At 40.8% G+C, this 17,752-nt stretch overlaps 1 non-coding gene and 1 pseudogene across 1 annotated transcript; both read left to right on the top strand.

Annotated features, from left to right (window-relative positions):
- Nucleotides 1-5,058: 5,058 nt before the first annotated feature.
- Nucleotides 5,059-8,022, top strand: LOC100965246 (annotated as a pseudogene).
- A 9,197-nt stretch (nucleotides 8,023-17,219) lies between these two features.
- Nucleotides 17,220-17,326, top strand: LOC111728388. Its single transcript, XR_002775700.1, has one exon. It is a non-coding gene; the product is annotated as a U6 spliceosomal RNA (small nuclear RNA).
- The last annotated feature ends 426 nt before the right edge of the window (nucleotides 17,327-17,752 follow it).

The following is a 17,752-nucleotide window of genomic DNA, read 5'->3' as shown; positions in this document are numbered from 1 at the left end:
TATCTTGGGTGGAAAGGTGGACCAAGTCAGTTTTAATCCTAATATTTTGGGATTCTAGCTAAAATAATCCCATATTGATCTACTCACACATTTTAAAAATTTCAGATTAATATGAGGGTCCAAATGATTATGTTACATTGTTTGTGCTTGTTAGGTAAAATCCAAGTTGTAGTTGAGCCCTCCACCCACGGGATGTGCTGTATACCCTTACATTATGCACCTTAGGTGAGAGTTTAGCAACCCCCCTCCCTCCTCACTTCTTCCCCCTCCTTCTCTCTCTCCCACCCAACTTGAATTTAATTTTGTTTTTCTGTCATGTGGGTGTATACTTGTTTATATATTGGTTTTATATTAGTATTGAGTACATTTGGATACTTGCTTTTCCATTTTTGTGATACTTTACTAAGGAGAATCTTCTTCAACTCCATCCAGGTAAATACAAAAATGTAAAATCTCCATCTTTTCTATAGCTAAATAATATTCCATGGTATACATATACCACAGTTTATACATCCATTCATGGATTGATGGGCACTTGGGGTGATTCCACATCTTGGTGATTGTGGATTGAGCTGTAATAAACACTCTAGTGCACATGTCCTTATGGTAAAATGATTTTTTTTCTTCTGAGTAGATACCTGACAATTAAATCTAAGATAAAATCAAAGGTTTACTTTTAGCTCCTTGAAGATTCTCCATACTTCTTTCCAAAGAGGTTGTATGAGTTTGCAATCCCACCAACAGTGTAAAAAAAAAAAGAAAAACTATTCCCTTCTGTCCACATCCACACCAGCATCTGCAGCTTTGGGTCTTTGTGATGGGGGATATTCTCACTGGCACCAGGGGCTCTCTCAAAGAGGTTTTCATTTGCATTTCTCTAAAGATTAGAAACAATGAACACATTTTCATATGTTTGTTGGCCATTCTTCTGCCTTCTTTAGAGAAGGTTCTATTCCTGTTTCTTGCTCATTTATAAATGGGATTGTTTGCTCTTTTAGTGCTGATTATTTTGAGGTCTCTGCAGATTCTAGTTATTAGCCCTTTGTCAGATTTGTGGAGTGAAAATATCTTCTCCCACTCTGAAGCCTGTCTGTTTGCTTTACTTATTATGCCCTTAACTTCGCAGAAGCTTTTTAGCTTGATCGTGTCTCATTCATTTATTTGTGCTTTTGCTGCAATTGCCAGGGATCTTCTTCATAAAATCTTTTGCCCAACCAATATCATCAATAATTTTTCCCACCCTTTCTTCTAGGATTTTTATTTATTTGTGTCTTAAATTTTTTGAGGAAACCCTCACTTTCTTGCACCATAAAATAAGAATAAAAATGATAGTGATCCCACAGGATTTTTATGAGGCTTAAATTAGGTAATCATACAAAACACTTAATGCCTAAAATATAGTAAGTGCTCAAAAACTGTAACCTAATGGAAGAAAAAGTATCCAGTGTACTCAGTAACCTTACTGTGAAACCAATTTATAGCTTTCTTATACTATAACCCAATTATAGCCCAAGAAGAAGGGGAAAGGGGAGAGGGAAAGGAGAGGAGGGGGGAGGAAGGGTAGAGGGAGAGTAATAGGTGGGACCACACCTATGGTGCATCTTACAAGGGTACATGTGAAATTTACTAGGTGTAGAATATAAATATATTAACACGATAACTAAGAAAATGCCATGAAGGCTATGTTGACCAGTTTGATGAAAGCATTTCAAATTGTATGTAAAATCAGCACATTATACCCCATGATTGCATTAATGTACACAGCTTTGATTTAAAAAAAAAAAAAAAAACTGTAACCTGAGATAGTGAGGACAAAGTGATTCTATGTCTTCCACTTATTCAGAAAGTAATATAAATAATAGGTTGACATGTAGGCCAGTGAACAACTGAAGTCAAAATGCCATGGTGATCTCAGAGCATCCTAGGTATTGCCCCTCAAGCTTCCCACCCAAATGGATTCATTCACTCATTTAACAAATATTTCTTAAGTACCTGATGAGTGCCAGGTTAAACTTACATGAAAAAGATAGTAGAAGGTAATTGTGCATCCAAGGAAAGTGCCAGACAGCAGGTGGATGTTCTCCCTTATTAGTCAAAGATGAGTCAAAAGACCTCTTGTTTGACCTATAGTTTCACCAAATATTGATTAACTGCTGAAGTGACATGGATGCTGGGTGATGAGAGGAAGTACTAGGGTATACACCCTTCATGACAGGAAAATAGGCAGTTCAGAAAAGGACTGTGAGATGGTTAGGGAATTCCTTGTGTCAGGCTAGAAGGGCATAAGCCTGGGCTACATTGAACATGCTGCTGAATGCACTCTGAATACCTGAATATTCCCAAGCAGGGGACAGCTGTGGGGAGAATGGAGAGGGAATGCTCCTGGGTTCTCCACAAAAGAGATTCTTGATATTCCTAAAGGTGATTGTATATGAATTACCAAGCAAATCTGGATGCAACCCCATTCTTGCAACAGTGTCATGGATAATGAAGATAGAAGCAGGGTATCCAAATTGGGTCTTTAATCAAAGGGCCCCAGGAACAGGGAAACCCTGCCTCTGATGGCTAATCCTGATAAAGGGTCCCTAACGATGCCATCTAGTGTGACAGGGCTTTTCTCACTTCTAGCATGCATTTGTATGAGACACCCTGAAATACTTTAGTGTAGAAAGTTGGGTCACATGAATGGTTAGAAGAGACCCACAGTACTCTTTGGGAAAATAGTATGCATCAAGTAAGAAAACTAAAACGTAAATCCAAGGAGCTGCCTCACTGGAGCTCAGCCTATTCAGACATACCATAGAGCCATTCACCTGAGTGCACTGGTCTATTCTGGAGGGACATGCACTGTTCCAGGGCAGCCAAGTGCAGGGCCAGGCTGAATGCTGCATTGGTAGGGAAGGCCTCTTTGAGAGAAGATATCTGAGATGGGGGTTGAAAGATAGAAGGTTTTTCACAGAAGGAATAATTCATAGATATGGGTTTTTGTATGACCTATCCTGAAACTTTGAAATGTTATTATCATTTCCAAGGCCTGAGGGGATGAGAGATATGAAGGAAAGCCGACAATTCAAAGAGGTGCCCAACACATAGAGAATATTTTTAAAATATTCTGTGAAGTTTTATAATGAATATTTTGTAAATAAAACTTAATTTAGCTACAGTTTCCCATCTTTCCATATGTATGGAAACTTTAAGAACACCTTTTGGGACACCGTGTAAATAGGGTGGCTCACACCTTTAATTCTAGCACACTTGGAAGCCAAGAATGGAGGAATGCTTGATTTCAGGAGTTTGGAATTGGCCTGAGCAACTCTCTTTTAGAGAATGGGACCACATATCTACTAAAAAAAAAAGAAGAAAAGAAAAATTAGCCAGGCATTGTAGCAGCTACCTGTACGCCCAGCTACTCAGGAGGTTCAGGCAGATGAATGGCTTGAACCCAGGATTTTGAGGTTGCTGTGAACTAGGCTGATAATACGACACTCTATTCTAGGGGAGGAGAGTGAGACTGCGTCATTAAAAAAAAAAAAGCCATTTCTTGAGTATTCAATTAATCAAATCCTAGGGTTTTGTTTTGTGCATATGCTATAAGGCCACTAGGTGGCAGCACAAACTTGGAAATGTGTAACCTAGAGCCACTGAGTCCTTTTCCCTAGTTTTCTCACAAATCATGATGATTATAACTAATATAATATGGGGTCAGGGGCATGTGTGTAGAACATTCACAAAATATTGCTCTACAAGATTATGCAGGGTGTTGGTGCACCAAGACCATGTCAGCAGAAATCTGTGGTGGAAGTCAAGGCACTGATGTTTACTCTGAAGGTCCCTGGACTGAAACACTACCCAGAGCCTGTGAGCTACAAGCAAAAGTTGGACCAGTATAAGAGATTAGTTGGGCCTGTCAGTCAAAGTCTTTGGGGTATTAAGAGTGGCAGGGAGCCATGTAGGAAACAACTTTGCATGGCAGCACTGCCAGAGGATATCTGCTTGGCAGGGTGTGGCAGTGACATTACCAGTCCTGCCACTGTCATCACAGGATCCTTGAATGTGATATCTGGAGAGGGCCTCATATGTCAGAGTCTAGTCTTTCTGTTGTGGATGCTGTGATGCCCCGTCCACATCACCAGTGAGGACTAAAGGACATATTTTCCTACCTAACCTGCTAGAAGTGATGCCTGAAGACAGCCCTGTGGAAGTTTCCATTCCCTGAAGAGCGTTGTCTTACACAAGGCTGCATTCCCAAGGCTGCACGCATTCAATGACTGCTTTATGGGGGAATGGCATAAATAACTGATCTCTTGGCTAAAATGCAGTAGGCCCATCTCAATTCCAGGGTTCCCAGTGGAGCCACCTGGAGCCCTGGTTGAGGCTGTATCACTCTTCAGCTTCCTCTACCACCTGATCTCTGTCCTTTCTTTCCCCCACAGGTGTCAAATCTGAGAGCATCACCAATAAGTTTCCTACACAGTAAGCTCTGGCTCACATTCAGCTTACCCAGGGAGCCTAATTTATCTTTGTTGTACTAGTGAGGAAACTGAGACAATTTTCCAGGTTATATTTCAAGGAGGATTATATTTCTTAGAAGAGTAATAGTCAAATACATGCTGCACATTAAATGAGAAAGTCTCCAAGGACAGGGATTTGTTTGTCTTCTTCCCCACTGTATGCCTATTGTCTCCACAAAGTAGGCACTCTACAGATGTGTGTTCAATGGTTCCATCAATTAACACTGGTCCTTAGATTGCAGATAGAAGTAGAAATTTTCTCAGACACCTCTCAATGGTAGCTATTGATACCAGGGTATACTTCTTGACATCTTTGGTCAAGTGTTTCCTTCTCAAAACCCCATAGCTATCCTCAAAAGAACGTGCCTCCCAATTCCCATTAATAACAGGGAGACTTGGAAACATAAACAACTCCTTACCTTTCTTTGGGTGCATACACTGTATGGACATCAAGAATGTGAAACTGAGTCCAGAAGCTCCTGCTACCACAGCCACGGAGTCTGCTGGGAGAGGGAAAGGGGGAGTGAGCGTAGGTGAAGATGACAGGGTGAAGATGGTGACCTTTTCTGAGATAGGTGTTATGCCTGAGATTGCACAAGCTGTGGAGGAGATGGATTGGCCTCTCCCAACTGATATCCAGGCTGAGTCTATCCCCCTGATCCTAGGAAGAGGTGATGTACTCATGGCTGCAGAAACAGAAAGTGGAAAACTGGTGCTTTTGTTAGGACTGATGGTGCCGCTGAGAGATCATGCACACATAGAAAACCAAGGAGTGTCTTTATTTCTTTCGGGCATATGCTCGGGTCACTCCTGCTAGCAGCATGGTCCCGAAGGAGTGGCCACGAAACAATAGCCAGGGAAGTTTTTATACATTTCTTCGCGAGGTACTATGGGTTGCAATAAAATACTGGGGAAGGTAGCCAGGGGAGAAGCCTGTGTGTGGTCACCTATTGGTCATTGGGGAGTCCTGGGGATTCTAACAGGTTGACTGCCTTTCCATGGTCGGGGTCTCCACTGGGGTGAGTAATGTGTGATTCTCTGATTAGTTGTTACAACCTGGGCTGTTTACCTATGGCTATTGTGAAATATTCTGCGGCCCTCACCCCCTTCCTTTCTTCCCTTCCTTAGTCCTTTGTTCCCTCTTATCTACAAAATGGAGTCACTGCTATCTTTTCACTTTCAATATTCCAGTTATCCAGATCGTTTATGAAACTCTGAAAGATCAGCAGGAAGGCAAAAAGGGAAATAACAATTAAAACTGGTGCTTCAGGACTCAACAAATGGCAGATGAACCCATATTATAGAGGATTTGCTTTTGCAATTGGATCAGATGGCCTTTGTTGTCAAAGCAGAGAAGTAAAGGAATGGCATGGGTATAAAGCTACTAAAGGATTAATGAAAGGGAAGTACTACTATGAAGTATCCTGTCATGACCAAGGATTATGCAGAATTGGCTGGTCTATTATGCCGGCCTCCCTGGATCTAAGTACTGACAAGTTCGGATTTGGCTTTAGTGGAACAGGAAAGAAATCTTACAATAAACAATTTGATAATTACAGAGAGGAATTCACTATGTGTGATATCATTGGATGTTACCTAGATATAGATAAAGGGCATGTCAAGTTTCCCCCAAACAGAAAAGACCTTGGTCTGGCGTTTGAAGTCCCAGCACATATGAAAAATCAAGCCCTCTTTCCTGCTTGTGTTTTGAAGAATGCTGAACTAAAATTTAACTTCGGGGAAGAAGAATTCAATTTCCCACCAAAAGATGGTTTTGTTGCTCTTTCCAAGGCACCTGATAGTTACAGTGTCAAACCATAGCACAGAGGTAATGCCCAGGCACCACAAACAGTTTCTCCCCAGTGCTCCAAAAGCTCTCATCATTGAACCATCCCGGGAGTTAGCTGAACAAACTGAATAACATCAAGCAGTTTAAGAAATATATTGATAGTCCTAAATTAAGGGAGCTTCTGATAATTGGAGGTGTTGCAGCACAGGACCAGCTCTCGGTTTTGGAAAATGGGGTAGATATAGTTGTAGGCACTCCAGGAAGAATGGATGACTTGATGTCAACTGGAAAACTGAACTTATCTCAAGTTAGATTTCTGGTCCTCCAAGAAGCTGATGGGCTGCTTTCTCAAGGTTAATCTGACTTTATAAATAGGATGCACAATCAGATTCCTCAGATTACCTCTGATGGAAAAAGACTTCAGGTGATTGTTTGCTCTGTCACTTTGCATTCTTTTAATGTAAAGAAATTATCTGAAAAGATAATGCATTTTCCTATGTGAGTTGATTTAAAAGAAGATTCTGTTCCAGATACTGTACACCAAGTTGTTGTTCCAGTGAATCCCAAAACTGACAGACTCTGGGAAAGGCTTGGAATGAACCACATTAGAACTGGTGATGTACATGCAAAGATAACACAAGACCTGATGCTAATAGTCTGGAAATGTAGTATGAAGCTGTTAAAATTCTGAAGGGGGGAGTATACTGTCTGGCAATCAAGGAACACAAAAAGGATCAAACAATTATCTTCTATAGAACCAAGATTGACTGTGATAACTTGGAGCAATATTTTGTGCAACAAGGAGGAGGACCTGATAAAAAGGGGCACCAGTTCTTATGTGTTTATCTTCATGGTGACAGAAAGTGTCATGAGAGAAAGAAAAACTTGGAAAGATTTAAGAAAGGAGATGTAAGATTCTGCACAGATGTAGCTGCTAGCGGAATTGATATTCATGGTGTTCCTTATGTTACAAATGTCACTCTACCTGATGAAAAGCAAAACTACGTACATTGAATTGGCAGAGTAGGAAGAGCGGAAAGAATGGGTCTGGCCATTTCCCTGGTGGCATCAGAGAAAGAAAAGGTTTGGTACCCTGTATGTAGCAGCCGTGGAAAGGAGTATTACAACACAAGACTCAAGGAAGACGGAGGCTGTACCATATGGTACAATGAGATGCAGTTTACTATCTGAGAAAGAACACCTGAACTATACCATTTCTCAAGTTGAGCCAGATATAAAGGTACCAGTGGATGAATTTGATGGAAAAGTTACCTATGGTCAAAAAAGGGCTGCTGGTGGTGGAATTTATAAATGCCATGTGGATATTTTGACACCTACCATTCAAGAGTTGGTTTCCCTTGAAAAAGAAGCACAGACTCGGCGCCTATAGCTCAACCGGCTAAGACGCCAGCCACGTATACCTAAGGTGGCGGGTTCGAATCCCCAGCCCGGACCTGCCAAACAACAATGACGGCTGCAACCAAAAAAAAAATAGCCGGGCGTTGTGGCTGGCGCCTGTGGTCCCAGCTACTTGGGAGGCGGAGGCAGGAGACTCGCTTGAGTCCAGGAGTTGGAGGTTGCTGTGAGCTGTGATGCTATGGCATTCTACCCAGGGGGACAGCTTGAGGCTCTGTCTCAAAAAAAAAAAAAAAAGAAAAAGAAGCACAGACATCTTTCACACATCTTGACTACTTTCCTAACCAGCTGTTCAGAACCTTCTGATTTTTACATACACTGAATAAGCTTTGAGTAATAAAACTGTAGTTTTAAAACTCTAAAACAGTTGTACTGCTTCAAGCAGCAGTATCTATAGTAACTTAAGCTATTAATGCTAACTCTTGCATATCAAGAAACATTAGTCTTAGGAATACTTCATGAAAAATGGTAGCCTAATGAAAGTAAACTTTCCAACTATAAAAAAAAAAAAGAATGTGAAACTGATAATAGACACCCAAATTATGTTCATGGACCCTGGTTAGAGAACACCAATATTAACACAGACCATTCTGTAATATTGAGAGCGAGAACAATTACTTTGGATTATCTCCTAGACAGTGCAGAGGGTGTTCTTATGATTTTCACAGAGAGTGAACGTGCTTAACCACTCCAAGCACTGCCAAGTTTTAAAAATTCTGACACAGCTACAAAACAGAATGGTGGTGGGGAAACAAAATGGCATCGCTCATAGCACATTAAGAGCATAATTTCAGCAATCAGAAATGCTGGTGTCTAAATCCAAAGATTAATTTATAAGCAGTATTACACTGGGCAAGTTAATATCTCTGCCTCAGTTTCCTTATCTCTAAAACGAAGATGAAAATGACTGTCTCCTCTTAAATTTTTTGCTGTGAGATTTATGTGGGTTAATATATGTAACAGGTATACAACTGAAGGGGAGTCCTGGGGAAACTTGCTCTTTTCCCCTAGGTTGGTTCGCTGAAAAGATCAACTAACAGTTATAGTAGATTAATAAGAGAAAGGTTTATTTCCAAATGCCATGAGCATGGGCGGGAATCACAAGAATGATTTCCCAAAGTTTCAATGATAATCAGTGCCTTTTAAAGATGCCTTTTAGGGGCGATGCCTATAGCTCAAAGGAGTAGGGTGCTGGGCCCCAATACCAGAGGTGGCCGGTTCAAACCCAGCCTTGGCCAAAAACTGCAAAAAAAAAAAAAATGCCTTTTAGAAGGGGGAGGGAGAGAAACTGGTAAGTATCCCTGCAGCAAGTGGTTGCTAAGAGGGGATGGGTAGATGGAGTGAAAACAGATTGATTAGTAAATTAACCTGAAGGATATGTATTGTGCTTCAAATGACCTTAGGGCCAGGTCTATTAGCATGTGATAAGGAGTCCAGAAGTCCCTTTTCTGATTCTAAATCAGGTTACTCAGGTTTTATAGAGGAGACGCCAGTGCTTCTAATCAAAAATAGCCTTTTCACTGAAAATATTCTTTATACCAAGGAATCATATTTGGGGGTAAGATTTCCTTAGCTCCTTCACAACCATGCCCAGTATATTTTATAAGCTTTAGCTATTACGTACATATGGAATGCCATTTTGTCACATCACAAAGAGAAACCAGATACTAGATTATGTATCCAAGGAGCCTGTAGAGTTTGGATGCAATTTTCCTTAGGATTATCTGGCTCTGTGACTTCTGTTTGTATATCTGTCATATATGAAAAACTGAGGTTTATGGTCAGCAAGTAAGGGAGATAGTCTACTTTTTGCTACACTGAAGTCACTGCCAAACAGTCTTTGTGATTAGGAATCTAGAGCTTGTATTAGTAAGAGTTCTCCAGACAGACAGAGTCAATAGGATTTCTATATAGAAATATATAGGAGACATGCTTTAGTAAGGAGATTGGCTGGTGAGATTATGAACACTGAGAAGTCCCATTAGATATTTGATAAGCTTGAGGCCCTGGGATAAGGGTAACATGGTTCAGTCTAACTGTGAAACCTTCAGAACCAGGAAATGTGATGGTGTAACTCTAAGTTCAAAAATACATGAGTCCTTTTTTTTATGGGGGGAGGATGCTGTGATAAGTCCTGGTGTCCAATGGCTGGGTACACAGAAGTTGTTTTCCAAGGAAAGGAGAAGAAGAATACCCATATATGCCTACTTCATCAGAGAAATGGACATATTGACTTTTTCTGGTCTTATACTCTCCAGATCTCCAACAGATAAGACAGTGCCCACTCACATTCAGGGTGGATCTTTTTCACCTAGTTCGCTCAGTCTCACATCCTAATCTCCTCTGGTAACCCCCTCACAGACACACCCCAAATAATGCTTTACCAGGGTTGTAGGTATTGCTTAATCCAGTTAAATTGACACCTGATATTGAACATCACAAATGTAGACGATATTTCTATTTGTAGACATTCATCTCCACTCTGCAAACATCAGTAAAGAGGTGGACAACCCTGACCCCTGCCAATTTCTTCTGAGCTCTTGTGGCAAGGGGATGAGGGTGGTGTGCTCAGGCCTATTTGTCATGTACTTGAACCCCAGGGCATCTCTGGAATAAGCAAGTTTCTGACTGAGTCTCACAGCACCTGCACAATTCTCAAATGTTAACACTCTTGGAGACTTCCCAGATTTTATGGCATCTTCTCTTCATAATTGCAAATTGATGAATGATTTGGTTCTAGTCGCTTTTGGTCATTTTTACTGTGATTGCCTTTAACACTGCCTATGCACAGAATGTCATTAAACATGTACTTCAATAGTATAATAGCAACAGTCCTGGTTTCCAAAATTTAGACTTTTAAGAATCAGATTTATGGCTCGGCGCTTGTGGCTCAAGTGGCTAAGGTGCCAGCCACATACACCTAAGGTGGCAGGTTCAAATCCAGCCTGGGCCCGCCAAACAACAATGATGGCTGCAACCAAAAAATAGCCAGGCGTTGTGGCGGGCGCCTGTGGTCCCAGCTACTTGGGAGGCAGAGGCAGGAGACTTGCTTGAGCCCAGGAGTTGGAGGTTTGCTGTGAGCTATGAGGCCACGGCCAGGGGGACAGCTTGAGGCTCTGTCTCCAAAAAAAAAAGAATCACATTTACCTGCTTAATCCCCCAATCCTCCAGAACTTGCTCTATGGGACTTTTCATTTCATTGTTCTCAATTTGTTAACAGAATTTGGGAGTTGAGATATTATTCACATGCCACACAAATTATCTATTTGCAAAGTACAATTAATTCCATGTTTTTAATAGATTAGAGTTTTCCACATGAGAGAGAATACCCGAGAAGGGCGAGATCTGGGAGAACAGATCTTCTCAGGGAAACCACAAGGATGCACCTGCAGGGTCCTCTCCATGGTGATTCAGCTCTTGGGAATTTGTAGGATTAACTTCCTGGAACCTGGAAATTTCCAAGTTCTGTGAAATCCTGTAGTTCTGTAGGGGCTGGACTAGCATCTCGCACTTGATTCAGACTGGCCAATGGGAAGGGTACTTGTGGCATGGAACTTTTTAACTGTCAATAAAAAGCCAAAGACCAAGCCAGTCGGGAAGTGCAGCCATTTGGAAATCTATGCTGTAAGCTCCCGGCCAATGAATGAAGCCCTTCCTCTTATAAACGTGGTGTTTGGGTGCTCTTTCTCTCCAATGGGCCTTATCTTCCTGCAACACACACATCAGCACAACAAATTTTAGAACATTTCCATCACCCCATAAAGAATTCCCATGTGCATTAGCAGTCCATCTCCATTTCCCTGGCCCTCCAGCTACTGGCCCTGACTTTCTGTCACTATAGATTGGCCTGTTTTAGACGTTCCATATGAATGGAATCATACATACAGACTTTTGTGCCCAATTTCTTTCAAGTAGCAAAATGTTTTCAAGGTTTATCCATGTTGTAGCATACATCAGCACTTTTTTTCCTTTGTATAGCCAAAGACATTTGATTGTGTGGTTATAATACATTTTATTTATTTGTTCATTAATTGATAAACATTTTAATTGTTTCCCCCACCTAAAGATACTATGTATAATGCTGCTATAAACGTTTGAGAACAAGGTTTTGTGTGGACATATTGTTAGATAATTGCCTCAGAAAAGCCCCTTCCTTCTTTTAAAGTTACAGCTCCTTTCCAAGCACAGGGAGTTGACCTCTGAACAACAGGGAGTGGCCTGCTTACCTCATCTCCCTGTTCCAATTACATGCTGCCAGCCCCTAACGGATCTTCCTACCAGAGCAATAACTCCTTATTGGCTATCTCACCATCCCATCACCATTCTGAGATTTCCCTATATAAGGGTACCTTCTCTTTTCTCTCTCTCTCTCTCTCTCTCTCCCCCTCCTCCTCTTTTCTCTTCTTTTTTCTCTCCTGCTGCTCTGCAGCCTCCCTCCCCTACCAATAAAGACTTTTCATACAAGCCTTGGTGGTCTGTGAGATCTCTGCTGGTTGAGTGCTGCTCTTTCACATATGCTTTTATTTTTCTAGGAATGAATTGCTAGGTCATGCAATAAATCTACCTTTAACATTTTGATGAAATGCCAAACTATTTTCCAAAGTGGCTGTACCATCTTATATTTCCACCAGCGTAGGATTCAAATTTCTCTACATCCTTACCAATGCTTGTTTTGCTCTGTCTTTTTTCATTACAGGCATCCTAGTAAAGAGGAGTCTCAGGAAAACTTGCCCTCTTCTTCTAAATTGCTTCGCTGAAAAGATCAACTCATAGTTATGGTAGATTAATAAGAGAAAGGTTTATTTCCAAATACCATGTGCATGGGGGGAACTGAACTTCCCTAAGTTTCGGTGATAATCAGCGGCTTTTAAAGATGCCTTTCAGAAGGGAGGGGGGGAGAGAAACTGGAAAGTATATGTGTAGCAAGTGGTTAAAGGGGGGATGGGTAGATGGAGGGAAACAAATTGATTAGTAAATTAACCTGAGAGATAGGTATTGTGCTTCAGATGACCTTAGGGCCAGGTCTATTAGCATGTGATAAGGAGTCTAGTAGCCCTTTAAGATTTTAGGTAGATAGAGGAAAGTCTTTGTTCAAAGATTCCTGATTATGAATGGCTTTTAATTCAAAATAATCTTTATACCAAGGAATCATATTTTGGGGTGAAATTTTCTTAGCTCCGTCAGTAGTCAGTGTGAAGTTGTATCTCATTGTGGTTTTGATTTGTATTTCCCTAAGGACTAATATTTTTGAGGATCTTCTCTTGCAACTATTTGACATTTATATATCTTCTTTTAAAAATGGTTGATTCAGACACTTTGCCCATTTTTCTCTTTTCATTTTAAGTTGTGAGTACTATATATGTTCTGGATGCTAGACCATTACACATTATCTGATTTGTAAGCTTTTCCCATTGTGTGAGTCAGATGTTAACTTTTCTCATAAGTGTCCTTCAAAGAACAAAAATTCATAATTTTGACAAATTTCATTTGTATTTTCTTTTGTTGCCTATACTTTTGGTATCAAATCTAAGATACCATTGACAAATCTAAGGCTAGGAGGATTTGCCCCTCTGATTTCTTCACAGAGTTTTATCATTTTAGCTATGACATTTAGGCCTTTGGCCCTTTTTGCATTCATTATTTATATATGATATGAGGTAGAGTTTTCCTTCATTCCTTTGTATGTATATGTCTGGTTGTCTCAGCATTATTTGTTTAAAAGGCCATTCTTTCCCCCATTGAATTGCTTTTGTTCTCTTGTCAAAAATTAATTGATTGTATATTCCAAGGTTCACTTTTGCACTCTCAATTTTATTCCATTTATCCTTATGTCAATCCTTAATAATAAGTCCTCTGATCTGTGAACATGGGATATTTTCCAATTTATTTAGATCTTCCCTTTTTTTCAACATGTTAGAATTTTCATTTTCTAAGTCTTGAACATCCTTGGTGAAATATATTCTCAAATATTTCATTCTTTCTGATGCTATTATAAATGTAACTATTCACCTAATTTCATTTTAAATACATCAATTCCAAGGGCATAGAAATTCAATTGATTTTCGTATGTTTACAAAAATCCCAGGGTAGGTGGGGAGTTAGGTTTGCAAAACGGAAGTTATACATACCATGTTAGACAAACTGCATTTATGTGTACACATTTTTTAGCAAGTTGAAGATGGGAGGGGCAAGATGGCTGACTAAAGCTGTCCCTCACTGAACCATCCCAGAGGGAAGGAAATGTTTCTGTTATACCCGAAATTCCCCCAAAGTGGCCCCAGCAAACAGTCCGAGACACACTCCAATGTAAAAAGCAAGAGGTGAGTTTTATTCAGGCCCAGGCCAAGTCCAGGCCTGGACTCTTCTGGCATGCAAGCCAAGGACGAGCCCCTAACCTAGGGTGTGCAAGGTTTTTATGGGGTACAGAAGGCAAAAAGGGTAGGGTCGGGGTACAGGTACACTCCTGATTGGTGGTTGATGATTTCACTAGTAAAGGAGGATTTGCATTGATGGTTGATGATTTCACTAGTAAAGGAGGATTTGGATTGGTACAGGTAAGGGGTAGGGGATTTCTTAACTGGGGCTAGAGGTGGTGTAGCCTAATTAGGAAAGAGAATACCTGAATTTCAAGGAAGTAGATACCTATTGCCTATTATGGGAGCTGTTCAAGGGAACTGATACTTATTGCCTATTATGGCAGCTGTCTGCCTTAGATGACTCAATTCAATGGCTTAATGGCTGTGCAACCAGGGGTGGGGGAAGCAGCAGGGAGTGGCCCTGCAGTTTAACAGAGCTTATGTAGTAGACAACAAAATGGCGCTGGTCTGGCCCTTACATTTCCAATAAAGGAGACAGTAGAGGGGATGCAGATCAGGTGTAGAACAAAGAGAGAATTTCTAGAGATAAATTCAGAGAGTAATAGGAGAGTTATTTGAGCCAATAATTTGGTAAGCAGCTTCTTTGCCCAAGTTGGTGCATCCTGTACTTTGAAGTTTCCACAGAAGTGAGGCCTATGCCTTACCTTTAAGGTTCTACAGTGAACCTGGATGCTGTGTCTGGGAGCTCTCTGCCTTTTGGTGATTCTCACAGATGGGTACTGGTAGTTCAGACACATAGGCTAGATGCATGAGCCCTGGACTCAAATTGATTGCTTGGGAACATGAGGGGGAGATTTGGTAGTTGGACTTGAGACAGGAGGAATCCCACATGGGGTGTACTGTTAAGAGAATACTGTGAAAGTCAAAGATGCAGTGACGTGGGGAAATACCCATGCCTCCCACAGAAAACCTATGCTGTTTGGCTATGGAGGGCTCCCACCAACTCACGACCCCACCCCATGGGTAAGATCTCAGTTCAGAGAAACAAGCAATACAAGAAGAGCATTTCATTCACTCCTGTATGTAACCAGAAAGCAGGGATATCACAACAGGGGGAAAGCTCCTCCCTGACAGCCAGTAGGGGAATTGTGGTCCCTTCTTTATCAATAGTCATATTTGTTTGAGAAGGACCCTCAACACTTCTCCCAGAAGCTCAGCAAATGACCTCTTAGCTCTTCCAAGCTCACAAAACCTAACTATGCCCAGCCTTTCTCCTCCACACACCTTTGCTATGGTGGCCCTGGGAGCTAGAGGGCGCCTCTCAAACCTGGGGCATTCAAGCGTTCCACCTGAGGGACTAGAGCTTCTTACAGGCATAAAAGAACAACTCTGCAGTTTGCTCTTTTCTTTAGGCACCAAGTACTGGTACTCTATAACTTGATAAAGTATCTATAAACTCATTCAAACAGGTTACAGCTGATTATTACTCATAAGCATCACCTAGCATCTCAGATTAAGCTGGGAGTCCCATTGCAGTTCACCCTACTTTGAAGAAGGGAAAGCAACAGGATAGAAGTAACCCTACGGGATACTGCCTTTTAGAATAAAAAAAAAAAGTTCCAGGTAATTTGCTCTGTAAGGGGGTCTCCCTCTTCCACTGTAGCCCTTTGGCCTAATCAGGAAGATACACAGAGCCTGTGCAGAGACATTCCACTAGACAGAAGACACAGCAGAGATTGGGACCTTCCAATTCCAGGTTTCTACCACTGATGCCACCCATATCACTCTGGCACATGACACCAGGTATGATCAGGACCCAGCCTTTGCATCACACCTGTCAGGCTAATGAAGGAACAGACACATCCTTGTGTTATGTCCTATGGCTAGGGCTGAGAATGCCCCTCCCTGGCATGGTAGATGAAGAAAAGAGGAGCCCAATATGTCACAGCCAATGCTTGGGAAGCCCAAGCAACTGACTCAGAATATCCTCTGGGGGTGGAAGAAAGATGGCTTAAGAGCAGCTCTGGCCTTCCTGATGGCACCCTGGGCTACTGAGATAAACACCTACCTGTGTAACTGGGCGTCAGCAATTAACCATGCTGGTCAAACAACCCCCAAAACTGGTGTCTGTGAATGCAAAATCTCCAGACCCATCTCTGAAGTTTTCACTGTGCCCAGGCTTTATGTTCCATCCTGGACCTCCAGGACCCCTGCTGGGTTTGTAATCCAAACCCTAATACTCCATAATTATGCTCTGACCTCAAAACCTCACTACTGAGTTCTCACCACTATCACTAGGCCAGCAGAATATCCCTAAGACCCAAGAATTTGCTAAGGATGCCCAGAACCTTAGCAGCAAGACAATTATATCAAATAACCTATAAAGGAAAAGCCATCAGGCTAGCAGCAGACTTCTCAGTGGAAACCTTACAGGCCAGAAGGGATTTGGAACAAATTTTCAATTGCCTGAAAGAGAATAACTACCAACCTGCAATGCTGTATCTCACAAAACTAAGTTTCACAATTGATGAAGTAATTAAGTCTTTTCCCATTAAGGAACACTGAGCAAAATTTCCATGATCATAACTGCACTGAATGAAATATTCAGAACAGCACTCTACACAAATCTTCATGACAGACACCTAAGCATGAAAATTCACATAAAAAAATTCAAACCTCTTATAAACCAATAGAATGATGGGTAAAACAAAGAAATTGGAGATTATCCAACAGGATAAACAGACCAACATCCCACATATCAGCGTTTTCTATTAACATTAACAGTCTGAATGTTCCTCTCGAGAGACAGGCCAAATGATCTTCTATCTCTAGCAAACACATTGAAACCACAAGGATTCACACAGACTTGACATGAAAAAATGGGGGAAAAATTCCATGGAAATGAAAAGACAGCAGGTGTAGGCATTCTTATAACAGACAAAATTTGCTTTAAGCCAACAAAGGTAATGAAAGACCAAGAGGGTCAGTATATACCATGTAATGGTAAAAGGCAAATCAACAAGAAAACATAACAATCCTAAAAATATATGTACTCATTGCAGGAGCTCCCAGATACATAAAGCAAATTTTACTATAGCTAAGAAAATTAAAGAATAGCACCATCTTAATTCCTAGGAATATCAACATCCTTCCACCAGAGCTTGAAAAATTATCAAATAGAAAATGGTGCTCGCTTCAGCAGCACATATACTAAAATTGGAATGATATAGAGAAGATTAGCATGGCCCCTGCACAAGGATGACATGCAAATTCGTGAAGTGTTCCATATTTTTTCTTCATATGATAAAAAAAGGATTAGAAAACAATAGATTTAAATTAAATTCAAATCAAATGAACCTAGCAGATACTTATAGAACATGCTACTTTAAAATGGCAGGATACACCTCCTTCTCAGCAGACCTCATTGCCAAATTAACCAAGAAAAGATAAGACCCAAATGAGTTCAATCAAAAATGAAAAAGCAACATTACAACTGATATCATAGAAATACAAAACATCATCCATGAATATTTCATAAGTCTCCACACGCATAAACTAGACAACATGGATAAAATGGACAAAGTCCTAGAAATACACAGCCTCCCAAGACTCATTGAGGAAGAGTCATGAATACTCAAGAAACCTATAATGTGCAGTATCGAAATAGTAATGAAAAAAATTCAAAAGAAAAATAAAATCCCTACATGAGATGGATTCAC

This window comes from Otolemur garnettii, unplaced genomic scaffold (genome assembly GCF_000181295.1).
Source record: "Otolemur garnettii isolate 467f Iridium unplaced genomic scaffold, OtoGar3 scaffold00153, whole genome shotgun sequence".
Lineage (NCBI taxonomy): Eukaryota > Metazoa > Chordata > Mammalia > Primates > Galagidae > Otolemur > Otolemur garnettii.
Note: the sequence above shows the minus strand (reverse complement) of the source record. Positions and strands in the feature narration are given on the sequence as shown.